Here is a 14,291-nt window from a genome sequence, read left to right on the forward strand (position 1 = left end):
CTTGTATTGTTTTACACAGCACTGTTTTCAGCCAGGGCGATCCATGGCTACTTTATTACAAACAATTCCACCATATAAACCTGGAATCAATGTGTAACGGCTGACCTCTTTATATCAATCAGTCAATGGTTTAGATGTGTAGCACACCACAGAACATTCATTACCGTCAGTAATAGTTTTAACATACTCAGTTTATATTCTTTTTGTATCAATAGGATGTGTCCATGTGCTTTGTGTTTTTATCTTCATGTTAAAATCCATGTGTAAGCAGCAGAGGAGGCTGGTCCATAGAGGCAGAGGAGGTTGCCCCTCTTGTATTTTTGAGAGGCAAAAGAGGGATCAAAATATAAAAAAGAGTAATTGGTTTAAAATAAACCATTACCAAATCTCAGCATCATTTGTGAATATTTTTTCTCTCTTCTTTGGAAAAAATCCATTATTGAAATGAGTAAAATGCTCAACGGTGACACGTGCAGGGCAGGCAAGAGGGGAAAGGGTAGTGTGTAAGGTGATGAGAGGAGAGCAGAGGACAGGCTCCTGCTGCCCTCATTACATGTAAAATGAAAATAACAAACCTTGATCTGTATGTTCCCAGTGTCTACAGGCCTATATCCAAGCTGCCTTTTATTTCAAAAATTTTATAGAAAGTTGGTGCCAGCAGCTCACTGCTGTCTTGACTACACACATTTTAGACAAGTTCCAATCAGGTTTCCGTCAGAAGCATTCCATTGCAACTGCTAAGAGTGTCCAATGACATAATGATGTCTTCTGATGTGGGTGAGTGCTCCATTTTGGTGCTGCTGGATCTTAGCCCAGCTTTTGACACTGTGGATCACAGAATAATGATAGAAAGGCTTAAACAGTGGGTGTGTGTCTCAGGGAGCACCCTGGACTGGTTTTCCTCCTACCTCTCAGATAGGAGTTTTTCTGTCACTCAGACTTGATGCTCTTTCCTGTGGTGCGCCTCAAGGTTCCATCTTGGGTCCTTTTTATTTGCTTTATATATGCTTCCCTTAGGTCATGTTATTAGCAAATTTAGAGATATATTCTATCACTCTTACGCTGACGATATTCAGCTCTATGCCTCTTTTAAGCCTGATAACTTCAACAAACTGTCTGTGTTGCACAACTGTCTGACTGCAGTATTTCCGCTGATAACATTTTGGAGTTTGCCACCAGAGCAAAAAAAAAAACAACAACAAACACACAAACACACAAAAGAAAAATTCCTGCCTCTGCGGACACATTACAGAATTCAGCGCATGCATTACGGGTCCAACTAACTATCTTAAATTAAAGAAAAGAAAATGAGCTTACTTAAGTATTTTCTAAGGAAAAGAAAAGCATGAGGTAGGTAAACAGAGCAGACATTTAGGAGGAGACAAATTATTTCTCTCTAATACTGATAACATACATGGTTTCATCGCTGCTGCTCTTATCCCAGATGACTCCATGTATGCTATCAGTGTTAGCGGTTGCTAAATAAAGTCCTCCCAGATTAACTGGCGTTCAACACGCGAGATGCTGCACAGTGGGCAGGATACTCCAGAGCCGCCGGACTGGACCCAGGCAGCCACCCAACATTCAATACACACACATCGAAGTTTAAAGCAAGAAGGGCCTAGCCTCATAAAAAAGGAAAAACGTGAACATAGCGCAGTTGTGGCGGTTTCTTGCCATTCCCCACTGTTGGCTTGTCTGTAGTGCGGTACTGCAATATTGTGCTTATTGCGACAGCCCTAGTTATAGTAATAGTTACTGAAAGCACAGCCTTTCAGTAACTATTATATTACAACCTGAGCTTATCTACACACTTTATGACTGATTAAAGTAATGTGAATACTGCTAATGGCGTATACTTTTCTGTGGCTGCAGCAACGTGCTGGTACTTCTCTCACACACTGGAAGAGACTCACTTCCCACAACGAGCCCGCTAGACTGAGTCACACACACACGTAACAAAGGTGCAGTTACGCTGTTGTTATGTTGTTGAGTGAAGCACTGGAGACGGGCAAACTGTTGAGGACTTTATGTAGCAACCGCTAACACTGATAGCATATCTGGTTTTATCTGCACTCACCCTACCTCTTTCACTCTACTTCTCTGTACGTCATTCTGCAGTCTTCTACTTCTACACAGTCCCACAGTAACAGTGCACAGCATCAACATGCACATTAAGCACCTCTGTGTTTATTAACACAACAGCTATTGGTGTAACCTAGCTTGTAAAAAAAAAAAGTAGTTATTACTGTCACTGAAAAATAACTATATTAATTCATATAATTATTAAGTGTTTGTTTACCTTGATAGACAGAGAGGGAACATGGATTGAATATGGGGATGGAAGAGAACAGGAGAACTCAAGGAGTGACAGATGAGGAGAGAGAGGAGAGGAAGCAAGGAGAGGAAAATGTACAGGCAAGGGGAGCAGGAGAGGAGTAGGCAGAGGAAAGAGAGAAAGATGAGACAAGCTTCCAAAAAACCTCTAAACACAGGAAGTCTGGATGGGAACCAGATTGGCCTAATATACCAAGATACAAGCCTTGGCTGTACCATACTTCAAATGGTAAGTTTCAAATACAAAATTAGTGTGTAAAATAAATAAATTAAAATATATGACTGAAAATATTCTTAATGAATCTATCCATCATTTTATAGGAATGTTCTGCCACTTATGTAGGCAACATAGACATGCTGCCAAGAGGGGAGTGTCAAAGCGGCCATTTATTGAAGAGGGCTCAATGGTTTACCGCCTAGACTGTTTAGACAGACACATGATAAGTGAATATCGAAGGGACAGTGTTAAACCCCATGCCATGCTGGGGTATTATGTTTCTTTTTATATGTTACAAATTACAATGCACACAGGTTCCTCAGTCTTGGATGCCTTCGAGCCTGTTGTTGTCCTGGATCATGAAGCCATCATAAGGGCCTTTAAATGTTTGTACCACCTGACAAAGCGATAACAGTCCCATCACACTAATTATCCAGCACTGTTGAACTTGGCAGAGCTACTTGGTTGTGATTATTTTGAAAAGCTCAAAGTAAAAAGTTCTATACAATATTGAGCTATTTTGATGCTTTCATTATAACCTTATATGAAAATATTGCAAAAATAATACATGCTCTGTTTCATTTATAGATTGGAAGAAACACAAACTACAGATCTCATTTCATAATCGATGAAATGGTGGAGGTCCTTGCTGTGGCGGTGGAGGAGCCCGTCCTCAAAGCAATACAGGCATCTGTGGCCATAGGACTTGAGGCTGATGAGAGCACAGACGTTGCCATCATGGGCCAGTTGGATCTGCGAGACAGCTACTAAAAGCAAAAAATTTATGTAATTATCAACCGGTATTGCGGTAATCCCTAATTTAATAGTCTTCTATGAAAATGCTTTAATCATTTTCAGATACATGGACCAAGAGGGGAAACTGTGGAGTGTGTTCCTAGACCTCGTCACGGTGCCAGATGGGAGGTCAAACACAATAGTGGTTGCATTCAAGGGGGTTCTCCAGAAAAAGAACTTCCCCACACACAAACTGTTTGGGCTGGGGACTTATGGAGCAGCTGTGATGACACATCAAAAAATCTATTTACATACCTGGATTCTTACTAGTAGGCTATATTATGTGATACAAATATGTATTTACTCGATTAAAGCAGAACAGCATACTGGGGTTGCCAAACAGCTGCAGGACGAATTCCCATGGATGGTGTCTGTTGCATGTAAAGATGCATCCAGCACCGTGCCATACAGGGATACATTTAATGAGCACCTGCAGCAGCTTCAGATTTATTTCAAAAATAGCTGCAACAGGACTGCTGTCCTTCAAGCAGCATCAAAGGCCTGATTTGACTGTGTAGGTAATAGAAAATTTTAATAGTAATTTAATAGAAAATGACAAATGTCAATAATCATTATAAATAAGATTACATCTGTAATACAACTCCAGAACTGTTTGACCTAATCAATCTACCTTTATTGTTATCTCCTTAATTTACGCTTTAGGAGGTCAAAGACACTCGCTGGCTGTCCAAGCACCAGGCCATCACCAATTTACAACAGAACCTCAGCACTATGTTGGCAGCATTAGCTGAGGAGGTGGAGGTAAACCAGTGCCTGCTGGCAAAAGGGCTGTACAATTTTTGTGCCACATACTGATTTGTGGCAGCTGTATACATGTAAGCGGATGTGCTGCCCCACCTGTCAAGGCTCTCAAAGATCTTCCAAAAAAAGAGCAGTTCAACTTTCTGGCTATTGGACAGCAGGGATGCCTACAACTACTGTACATTGTACATACAAGTACAGTCACCAATAATTAAACTATTCTTCAACTCAATATTGAAATTATGTAAGTTTCAAGCAAAAAAACTACAACAAAAAAACAGAAACATCTTGTTTTAGGTCCCTGTGACTATGGCTTCTAGAAAATACATTAAAAATGCCAGTGATTCCCAGCCCCCTGGTTCTTTCTTGGGAAAGTTACACCAGGACCTAGATGACCCCAGAGGTCTTGGTGTCTTCAGCATTAGGAATGAAGAGGAGAGGAGGAGCAGAGGAAAATAACAAAGACAGGGAGGGATGACTAGGGAGCAACTCTGGGCAAGGTTCAGGGAGCAAGTAAGATATTCATATTTATATTACTTTAAAGATTTATGTTAATGTGTGGGTAAATTAAAATAAACTTGACCTATTGCTTATTTTGAATTACGTTTTCTGTCTATTCATTTCCTTGAAATCAGATCATGGATGCCGACATGATGCCCAAAATGATGAGTGGGGCCAGCTCTACCCATGCCTCAGCCAACTAGCAGCCATTGTGCTCACGGTGCCTGTTTCCTCTATGAATTGTGAGAGGGACTTTTCCACCATGAATAGAGTTGAAGCAATTGAATACGTGATTTATAATACTCTTTGTCCCTCCACCTTCTCTCATTATACTCCCTCTGCTTGCAGGTGAAGACAAACCTAAGGAACAGACTGCAAGGAGAGCACCTAGCAGCCTGCATTCGGCTGTCTATTAATGGGCCTCCCCTCAAGGACTTCCCATATCAAAGGGCCATGGAAGCATTCGATGAGAAGCCCCTAAGAGCAAAATGCTCCAACAAATCCTGCAATCTTTGTGTCAATAAACAATAATAAATAAAACATGTCAAACAATGACATCTACCAGCGAGTACAGTGTGGTTTTCACCAAAAATTTGCGAATGCTTTTGTTTCATATTTTTGGCAAATGACCATGGTATAAGCGGGATAATCAACTTGTAGGTGTGCGTTTTAAGGCACTTCACAGGGGCCTTTGCTTCACATCAGGTGGTTCTGCACCTCCACGTTGTGCCTCAAAACCGTAAAAAGCACACCTGCTTGTTGATCCCTTACACACACACACACACACACACACATATATATATATATATATATATATATATATATATGTATATATGTAAGTGAACAAAGTGTCATTCCTTTCTAACCACTTGTTGCTTGGCAGCAGAATTGTTTCCACCGTAATTATGAGTAAAAACATTTCTTTTGACATAACTAGGGCTCTGATAATCCTTCACCCTGGGAATTTTTGAATTTCAGACTTCCGTTGGGCTCAGACTCCGTTAAATATGTAACAAGCCATTTTTGGGAACACACACATACACATACAGATATACTGTTTATTGAGTGTACATATGTGTTAGTGGTCTTCAAAGCAGAGAAAGTTAAGCAACTACCTCTGTGGATCTTGGGGGTTGGGACACAACACCACAGAGAGTCTTGGCAAATCAACAGCCTCCTGGAGGGAAAGGGATCCAATGACAAAGCGCCTAGGGACACAGCGGGCCAATGAGAAACCACCTAGTGAGCTACACAGGAATGATGCTCTCATGGAGGGTTTGGTTTCACGGTTGGTGGGACATTTGAGCACCAAGAGACCAGATACAGACAGAGAAGCAGCATGGACCACAAATCCCAGTGAAACTTGGACAACTATATACTTTTGTTACTTATGTCCAGAATATCAGCAGTGTCCAAGTAACTGGTAAAACTGTAGGTGTGTGTAGAATATTTAAAACTGCAATGTCCTCGGTCATTAGATCATCCCATCACTCATGGTTCTCATTCATATGAGATGATTTTTAAAATTATCATATTTTTGCATGAAGTACATTTGTTGAAGGCAGTGTTTCTATTCTAATGCACCTCTGCAGACATTTAAAACATCACGCTTCTCCAACCAAGCATCCACTTGCAGGCTCTCAGTCTAGTTATTGTAGTCACTCCCCAGTCTCTGCGGTGTTGAGCTTGGTGTATCCTTGTGGAGAGTGAAAAGGTCAGATAATGCCAAATATTTTTAACCCTGAAATAACCATTCAACTCTAGGCAACACTACTTTATTCACTGTGCAAATCATCTCTAAATTTCTCACATGAACGTAACAATACACATAACACTATTACTGTCACCAGAGGGCAGACAATTGCCAGTACAAGGTCACAAGGAAGTTCTATTCAGTGAAACATACACAGGTAAAGGACATTCCCAGCATTTCTTATTCTTTGAATTCCTGTCCAACTGCTAAAGGTTGATACTCCAGGATTTACAGAAAGAATTTAAATGAGGTGCTAGTACTAGCATAGCTGTGTGTGGTTGAGTGCAGAAAAGTGATTGTGGATGCAAGCAGAGCAGAGGAAATGGTTAGCAGTAAGTTGTCAATCTGGCAGTAAATGTACAGTACAAACTACAGTGTGTCAGTTACTAAATGCTGCAGCTTCTCAAGACCAAGAAAATTCACATCTGTTATTTCCCTAACTGCTGGAAAAGTGGAGGGGGTTAGCTCCAAAGTTAGCAACAATGGGTTAGCCTGACCTGACAATGCTATACAGAGAATGGAGAAATGTGTGGCTGCTGACTCTTCTGAGTGTTGCTCAGTGCACTCCATTAGGCCGGCCCTTACTGAGCTCAGGAAACTTTGTCTTTATTTTATCTTAGTTTTTCTTAAATGTCTCTCTTTAATTTTCTTTTGCTCGCCTAAAGTACGTGCTTTTAACCTTCTTCTAGTGTGGAGGGAGGAACTGAGGGAACTGTTTTCTTTTTGTGTTTTTATATTTCTGTACCAAGAAGTTTTTCATCCAGCCTATGGAATTACCCAAGTCTAAGGGGAAGAAGTTAGTGTAGCTAGATTAAATTTGTATTTGACACTCAGCCAAAATCACAAGAACTCAACAGAAGCCACAACTAAATGTGAGCCCACATCTGACTGCCTCAGAGAACCTCAGGCAGTGACGCATCAACCTGGACCTTCACCCACTGGCTCTAAAGCAAGCCACCAGAGCAACTGGTAGGCCCTGCTGTTCAGACCTCATCTCGGCGAAACACTGCATCTGAAGTCGCCTGGCAACTAAGCCTGAAGTGAAGGCTCCTTCACGGCGTAGCCCTGCAAGCAGACTGGCCTGCACCTTGCTTGTGACTCAACACTGCAGCAACCTTGGAACTGTTGAAACAGTCTGCACCGAAGTGCTCCATCAAATAGGCACAATCTGCACCTTTCTGTGATTATGAATTGATATTGAATCAAAATTATCATATCTTAGAGAAGTTGATGCTGCCCTAGCACCCCTCCTTTCTCTTATAACTTTAAAATCACATACTTCCATCATTATGGTCAACTCAGTGACACATTTATCTCATCATTTAAATCTTTTCTATTCATTTGCTTGATTATTTTCTTCATCATATATTCTTTAGATGTATAATTATTAATAAATGTCTTCATTTTATCAGCAAGAAGTTGCCTGTTTGTGTTCGTTGAAGCAGGAGATGGAGGTCAGAGGGGAGTGAGTAGAGGGGTTTTTGTTACCTTTGGCTTTTGTTTGTTATTTCTTCAGTTTATCTAAATTTGATTTAATCTGTGTTAGCCAAGAATGATTTGTATTTTCTGCATGTAAATATCAGTAAGGGCAAATTGTAAATATGTATTCTAAATGTATGGTGGGAGTGTTCAGGGGCCCTTCACTGTGTAATGGTAGAGTGTCAGAGAGAGGGGGGGGGTTCAGGTTGAGTGTCACCTCTGCCGATGCAATCCACTTCAACCTGCTGCACCTGCAAAAATGCTTTTGTTGTTAACTAGTCTGCTACATGTGTGTAAGAGCTGTTGGACTTTTTGAAATTTGCTTATGGTCACAAGTAAAAAAAACAATCCCTGTTTGACTGATGCTGTTCATTTTTCCATCACACTTTACACCTCAGTCCTGCTGGTTTTCATCCTGGCTGTAAGGGTTCACCACCATCAAAACCTTACAGTTCTTTTCTAATTGAAGAGTGGTGCCCTTTCTTAACAAGTGCAAACATTTCATTTCTAAAGGTAGACTTAACCCTATGTGAGTTAACTAAAGATAAGACCATTTGAGGGGAATTTAAACATGTAGTCAAATCCTAATGACACCTGAAACTTTGTACTTGGGACTCTGTTTTTCACTATTTACATTTTTCTAAAATGTTGCCATAAACTGAAAGGGCTACAGTTTAAGCATCTGTGTAAAAATGCCATAGCTGCAGAACACTGCTTTCCGTAAACTATAAAGTTGCAGCTCATAAATCTCTCACCTACAGGGGATGGAAGTAATTGCAAATGCCTTACTACAGCTGTACTTGGCTGTTTACAGCATGCTGTCATAGATAGTGACGATTAAAGACTTTTAACAGCGTGTGGGAGAGATAATTAATTCATATTCTCTCAAAATTAGCAAATGTAATGTTTTGCTCAGATTTGCTAGTTTCCTATAGCAGTAGTGTTGCTGGGAGGGGAAATGTGGTAAGAGTCTTATGGAAAGTGATCTAGCAGTGACTGAGTAAGCTATAATCAGTAATTACACTAGTAATCATGATAGTAGCTAGTCTAAAGATTTTTTAAGCAGGTTTTCAAGCTGTATGTAAATGAGAAGGCGTGGCCCAAAGGCCGGAGGGAGGGTTTGAAACGTCTAGGGCATAGAGGCACCTTATGGACAGCAGGGGGAGCTGAGTGCAGTCAGCTCAACTTAATTCTTTTGACATTTTGAGATTATGGTTTTGAATTTTCAACTTTACTGGGCAGTTTTACGGTTATGATAGAGACAGAAAACAAAGAAAGAGAGGTCACTGACCACACTCAAAACCAGGACAATGGGGTGCATCTGAACCACTAGGACTCCAGGACATGGCTCTAATTTGTCCATTTGTACACACTCACCAACCATGGAAAACCAACATTTGACCAGCATGATCCAGTCTAACAGTATCCAGAGTGCACAATATAGGCAACAGGGCAATGGAATGGCAGCTACTGGTTGAATCAACAGTATCCTGGCCTCCCCACAAGTTATGGTGTTGCCAAAGTGATTACTACTTGGAAAGTCTATTATGCCTAGCCAAAAAGTATAGGGATAAAAAAACCCTTTTCTCTAAATGTCTTGTAATCACAAAAGCCATGAAGCAAAAATTATACAGCAGGTTGTCTGGTCTTAAGGTAAAACCACACTTTCTCAAAGTACAGCTCTAAGTTATTTCAGGTATGGTAGATGGAGGGAAAACAGTACCCTGGTCATTCTACATGGGGTCAGATTGTTTGCTAGAGTAATAATTACAATTAGTAGACCTGCTAGTGGCATCTGGAGAGAGGTGTGCATGATGTGCATGAGAGGTATGAGAGGGAACACAATCATGCTACATCTGTTTTAAAAAAAAGGCATTTGAACACAGCAGAACATAATGCTATATAATGGATGGTACAGTGTGTCTGATGTGGAGGCACTGCTGTAATTCAAGTGCTTTTGTAAATCTCACAGACGTGCTTTTAACGGAGTGGCCGTCCTTACCCTGTATAGTCACCCTTTTCCATCTCCATTTGTCTTCACAACTGCACACACTTGAACGCATCTTTTCACTTCGCCCTGTGCTGATCAAAAGATGATCTGCCACAAGGATTTCCACTTCTTGTGCTACATCTGTTAGAACAGGTAACACATACACAATTTCCACTTCATGGATGCAAAGCCCTTACCTTGCTTATTTTCAGGCTCCCTGACATGAAATGTATTCTTATATCTCCACTAATCTTTTTTTTTCTTTTGATTGACAATGAATCGAGTTATGACATGTACATAATGTGAAAGCTGTCACACAGATAAATCCACAGAGAATAATTGCCCATCTCTGAAACTCTATGCAGCTGTGTAGTCCATTTGAGATTAGTATTGTAGTTTTACATTTACTTACACTGAAAAACACAATGAATGTATACAATGAAGGTATACAATTTTACTAGCAAGTGAATAAAATGGAACATCTAGCAGCTAAGACACAGATATTGTGCATTGTTTCAAGATGTAAGTAAGCACACTCAGGCTTCTCTAGAATAGAAAGTTGAGATTCTGATAAGAGAAGGTGACGGGAGGAAGACCAGATATTGTGAAGACTTTTCTTCCCTCTTGTTTGAAGAGAAAAGTAATCTGTGAACTGTAATCCTAATATTGATTTGTGTTTTTGATGGCCACATCAGACAAACAAACACACATGGACAAATGGACAAATGCTTGCTCTGTCTTCAGTTTTGCTCGTCTCTGACTTTAAATGCACAATATGTAATTTCAGCCGCTAGGGGTCTCTAAATCAAAACAATAACAAAAGACGGAGTGTGATGACGATGTGCAGTAGCAAGGGATCATGGGAGTTGTTGTCTTCGCTGTTAAATAACCAGCTTCACCAGGATAGGATTACTCCAGTGTTCATCGTTCAGGATGTTTTTACCGGGAGCTGAATTGCCCATTGAGGTCTCGCCTTCTCTAGAACAAACAGACCCGGGGATTACAGGAAAAAATACTGAATAAAGCTGTGTCACCTAAAAAATCAGTGTTTCTCCAACGATGTACAACGACGACCGGACGTCCGGTACGGGCTGTTAGTCGAGCTGCCGCTAACACTTGTTCGACTTATTTTTCTTATAACGTAAGTTATAAGAACAAATTAAATATGTCCAATTAAGAGATTGTTCCATAAAAAATGTTGGAGAATAATTTAGTTGGAGAAAAATCGATTTGAAGAATGGACAACTTGTTGAATGACTTCAGAATTAAATCAGTAACTTTACTGTTTTTGTATCTTGACTGAGACAACACAAAAGCAGCATTCTCGAAAATAAAAACATGTCTTTGAAGAAGAATTGGCTTTCTTGTAGAGCTCATTGACTCAGTGCTACCATGGTGAAGACATGGAAAGCATCAAAGCAACATGGCTGTAATGCCAGTCTGACTGTGAGACAGATGAATTAAAAAAAAGCCTTGGCACAGCATCAGAAATCTCCCACGTCAGGCTGCAAATGTCAAGTGGACTTTCAATACGCTGCTCCATTTCCAATTTATTTCCATGTCATTAACTTAAATGCCAGACTGTAACATGTATGTGTGTATATTAGTGTGTGTGTGTGTGTGTGTGTGTGTGCTGTCAGCTCAAAGACTGACTCTCTGTCTCTTCCCATCATTCACCCTCAGCATGTCAGGTGCTTCTTCTGTACTTAAGTGTACTGACCTGAACTTTTACAAGAAGGATCAAAGAATGTCCTTCTTGTCAAAGAATGTCTTGGAAAACCAGGGATTACTTCAAGAGGCGTCTCAGTGACCATGCTCTCATATACACCTGCATTCACTATTGAAACACAATGCACATTCCAACCCGGTCAATGCACATTCCAACCCGGTATCACACCAAGACATATAATACACCCATCGGTCCACCGTGTCAGTGTCACATTTTGTCTCACTTAGGCGTGAAAAGTACACATGTGTATGTCAGGAGCATTGTCTAATATGGCGCCTCTATCGGCAGTAATTGGCAGGACAATATAATTTGTCTGTGCTTTCCAAAACCGTTACACATCACTGTTAAAAAATAATGATTTTATGGTGTGACAGCACTGTGGTTAAGGTCTGGTTAGGTTTGGACAAAAAAACACTTGGTTAGGGTTTGGAAAAAATCATTGGATGGGGTTAAAATTATCACTTGAAACGTGACAACCGTCATCGTCATGGCCACAATAAACACCACAGCAATTATAATATTTAAAAAAACTGTCCCAACTTGCGGTTGGAAGAGTAACACTTGTGGTTGGAAACAGGAAGTGAACAGCGGTCTCCTGCAGCTAAGTCCACTTATTGCCATCTATCTATCGAGCCATCAGCCCAGCCCACGTCCTCCTAATAAGGAAGTTACCTTATACAGTATAGACGTCATCTGAAGTGCTTCACTTCTCCGGGTCATAATTACTACAGCTGTTAGATGGAGTTGTTGGCATTGAGTTGACACACGTGTACTTTTCATGCTTGGGCGAGACAAAATGACACTGACACGGTATCCTCTAGTGGATCAGCGGGTGTAATTCATGCTTTGGCATGATACTGGGCTGGACATTCTCATATTCAATAAAATGTTTTATTTTATTTTATTCTATTTTAATGTAAAACATTCTGATGCATCAAAACCATATAAATAGTAATCCTTAACATTTTTATGAAATCAAATTCCTTTAGAGTTTTTTGAAAATTGTTTTCAGCATTTATTCTGCAAAAGCTATTCAATGTATTCACATTCAGCAATTATCTCTCTATATAATAATTTTATTTGTAGAGTGGATTCCGCCATTCCGGACTGATTTTAGATCACCTAGCAAAGAGCGAAGGATTTTATCTTATTGATAACAGCCTCACAGTTTACTGTTCACTCTCTTTACAACATGTTAGAGCTGCTAATGCAAACAGAACATTCTACTACTGCTGCTTCACATTAAAAGTGTTCAGCTAGCGTAACACATCGCAACCTTTATTTCAAAGCAGCCACAGGAAATGCTATGTTTTGGTCAACGCGGTAAGCCCTGACTGTAATCCTCAGTTCATCAAAGATGAGTCTACAAACAACAGTGATTTTCTGTATTTCTTGCTTCAACAGAACTGTTTCAACTTTTGCAAAGTAGTAAAGAAACAAGAAGGAACAACAGTGAGCTGTCAGATGTAGAGCTGCCATTGTGGAAAACTGCTCGCCCCGTGTGCAGCCCTAGTTCAGGGTCTACACATGTTGTATTCTTAAAGGCAATACACAGTGGTGGAAGAAGTATCTAGAGCCTTTATATAACTAAAAGTACAAACATAACCATATAAAAATACTTTATTACAAGTAAAAGTCCTGCATGAAAAATTCTACTACAGTAAAAGTACATAAGTATTATGAGCTTGATGTAGTTAAAGTATTGCAGTAAAGGTAGTGATTTGGTCCCTCTGACTGATATATTATTATAAATGACATCATTAGATTATTAATAGTGAAGCATCAGTGTTAGAGCAGCATGTTACTGTTGTAGCTGCTGGAGGTGGAGCTAGTTTCAACTACTTTATATACAATTAGCTAGTTTAGTCCAGTGGTTCCCAACCTAGGGGTCGGGCCCTTCCAAAGGTCCACCAGATAAATCTGAGGGGTCATGAGATGATTAATGGGAGAGGAAAGAAGAAAAAACAAAGTTCTGATACACAAATCTTTTTTCAGTTTTTGGACTTTTTCTCTAATCTTTGATTTTTGCTGAAATATTGGATCATTTGAACATTTATTGAAATGAAAGCATGTGAGAAGTTTAGAGGGAAAAATTACTATTTGGTGGAGCTGCTAACAACTCATAGACATGTGAAATGTGACCCTGACTACACACTGCTTTTTGTAAGACATCAAAAGCCAAAAAGGTTGGAAACCACTGGTTTCATCTTTAACAATGTGTTGTATTTCAAAAGCTTGTTATATTATCCATTGTGTCAAATCTTCATCTGAAAAGTAACTAAAGCTGTCAAATAAATGTAGTGGAGTAGAAAATACAATATTTCCCTCTGAATGTAGTGGAGTGGAAGTATAAAGTAGCATCACATGGAAACACAAGTACCTCTAAATTGTACTTAAGTACAGTATTTGAGTAAATGTACTTAGTTACTTTACACCACTGGCAATAAACACTGTGCTGTCCCAGTGACCTACAAGCACTTTATGTTCCAGTCAGGCTTTGGTTGTCAGATCTGGATTTAGGTTTTAATTGGTCATTTTAATGCCTGATGGTTCCTTTATCTGTAAGTATTAGAAAAGTATGACTTATTGCAACCTATGACATGAGGAAAACACACATGGAAATAGTTAGGCTCTGTAAAAGAAAAATGCAAATAATGCTTCTAACAACAAAGCTGTGTTATTTATTGTACATGTTATACCTTGTTTGCTAGTCAGCTAGTCACCAAGA

At 39.8% G+C, this 14,291-nt stretch overlaps 1 long non-coding RNA gene across 3 annotated transcripts; it reads left to right on the forward strand.

The window, feature by feature from the left end:
* Positions 1–393: 393 nt before the first annotated feature.
* LOC121906340 lies at positions 394–5,142 on the forward strand. 3 transcript variants are annotated; one of them, XR_006098603.1, is made up of 5 exons: positions 394–2,566; positions 3,143–4,111; positions 4,409–4,624; positions 4,747–4,854; positions 4,961–5,142. It is a non-coding gene; the product is annotated as an uncharacterized LOC121906340 (long non-coding RNA). The 3 variants fall into 3 exon arrangements; XR_006098601.1 differs by having other exon boundaries at positions 3,143–3,867; positions 4,013–4,624; XR_006098600.1 differs by having other exon boundaries at positions 3,143–4,624.
* The last annotated feature ends 9,149 nt before the right edge of the window (positions 5,143–14,291 follow it).

The sequence above is a fragment of the Thunnus maccoyii genome, chromosome 2 (assembly GCF_910596095.1).
Source record: "Thunnus maccoyii chromosome 2, fThuMac1.1, whole genome shotgun sequence".
NCBI classification, from domain to species: Eukaryota; Metazoa; Chordata; class Actinopteri; order Scombriformes; family Scombridae; genus Thunnus; species Thunnus maccoyii.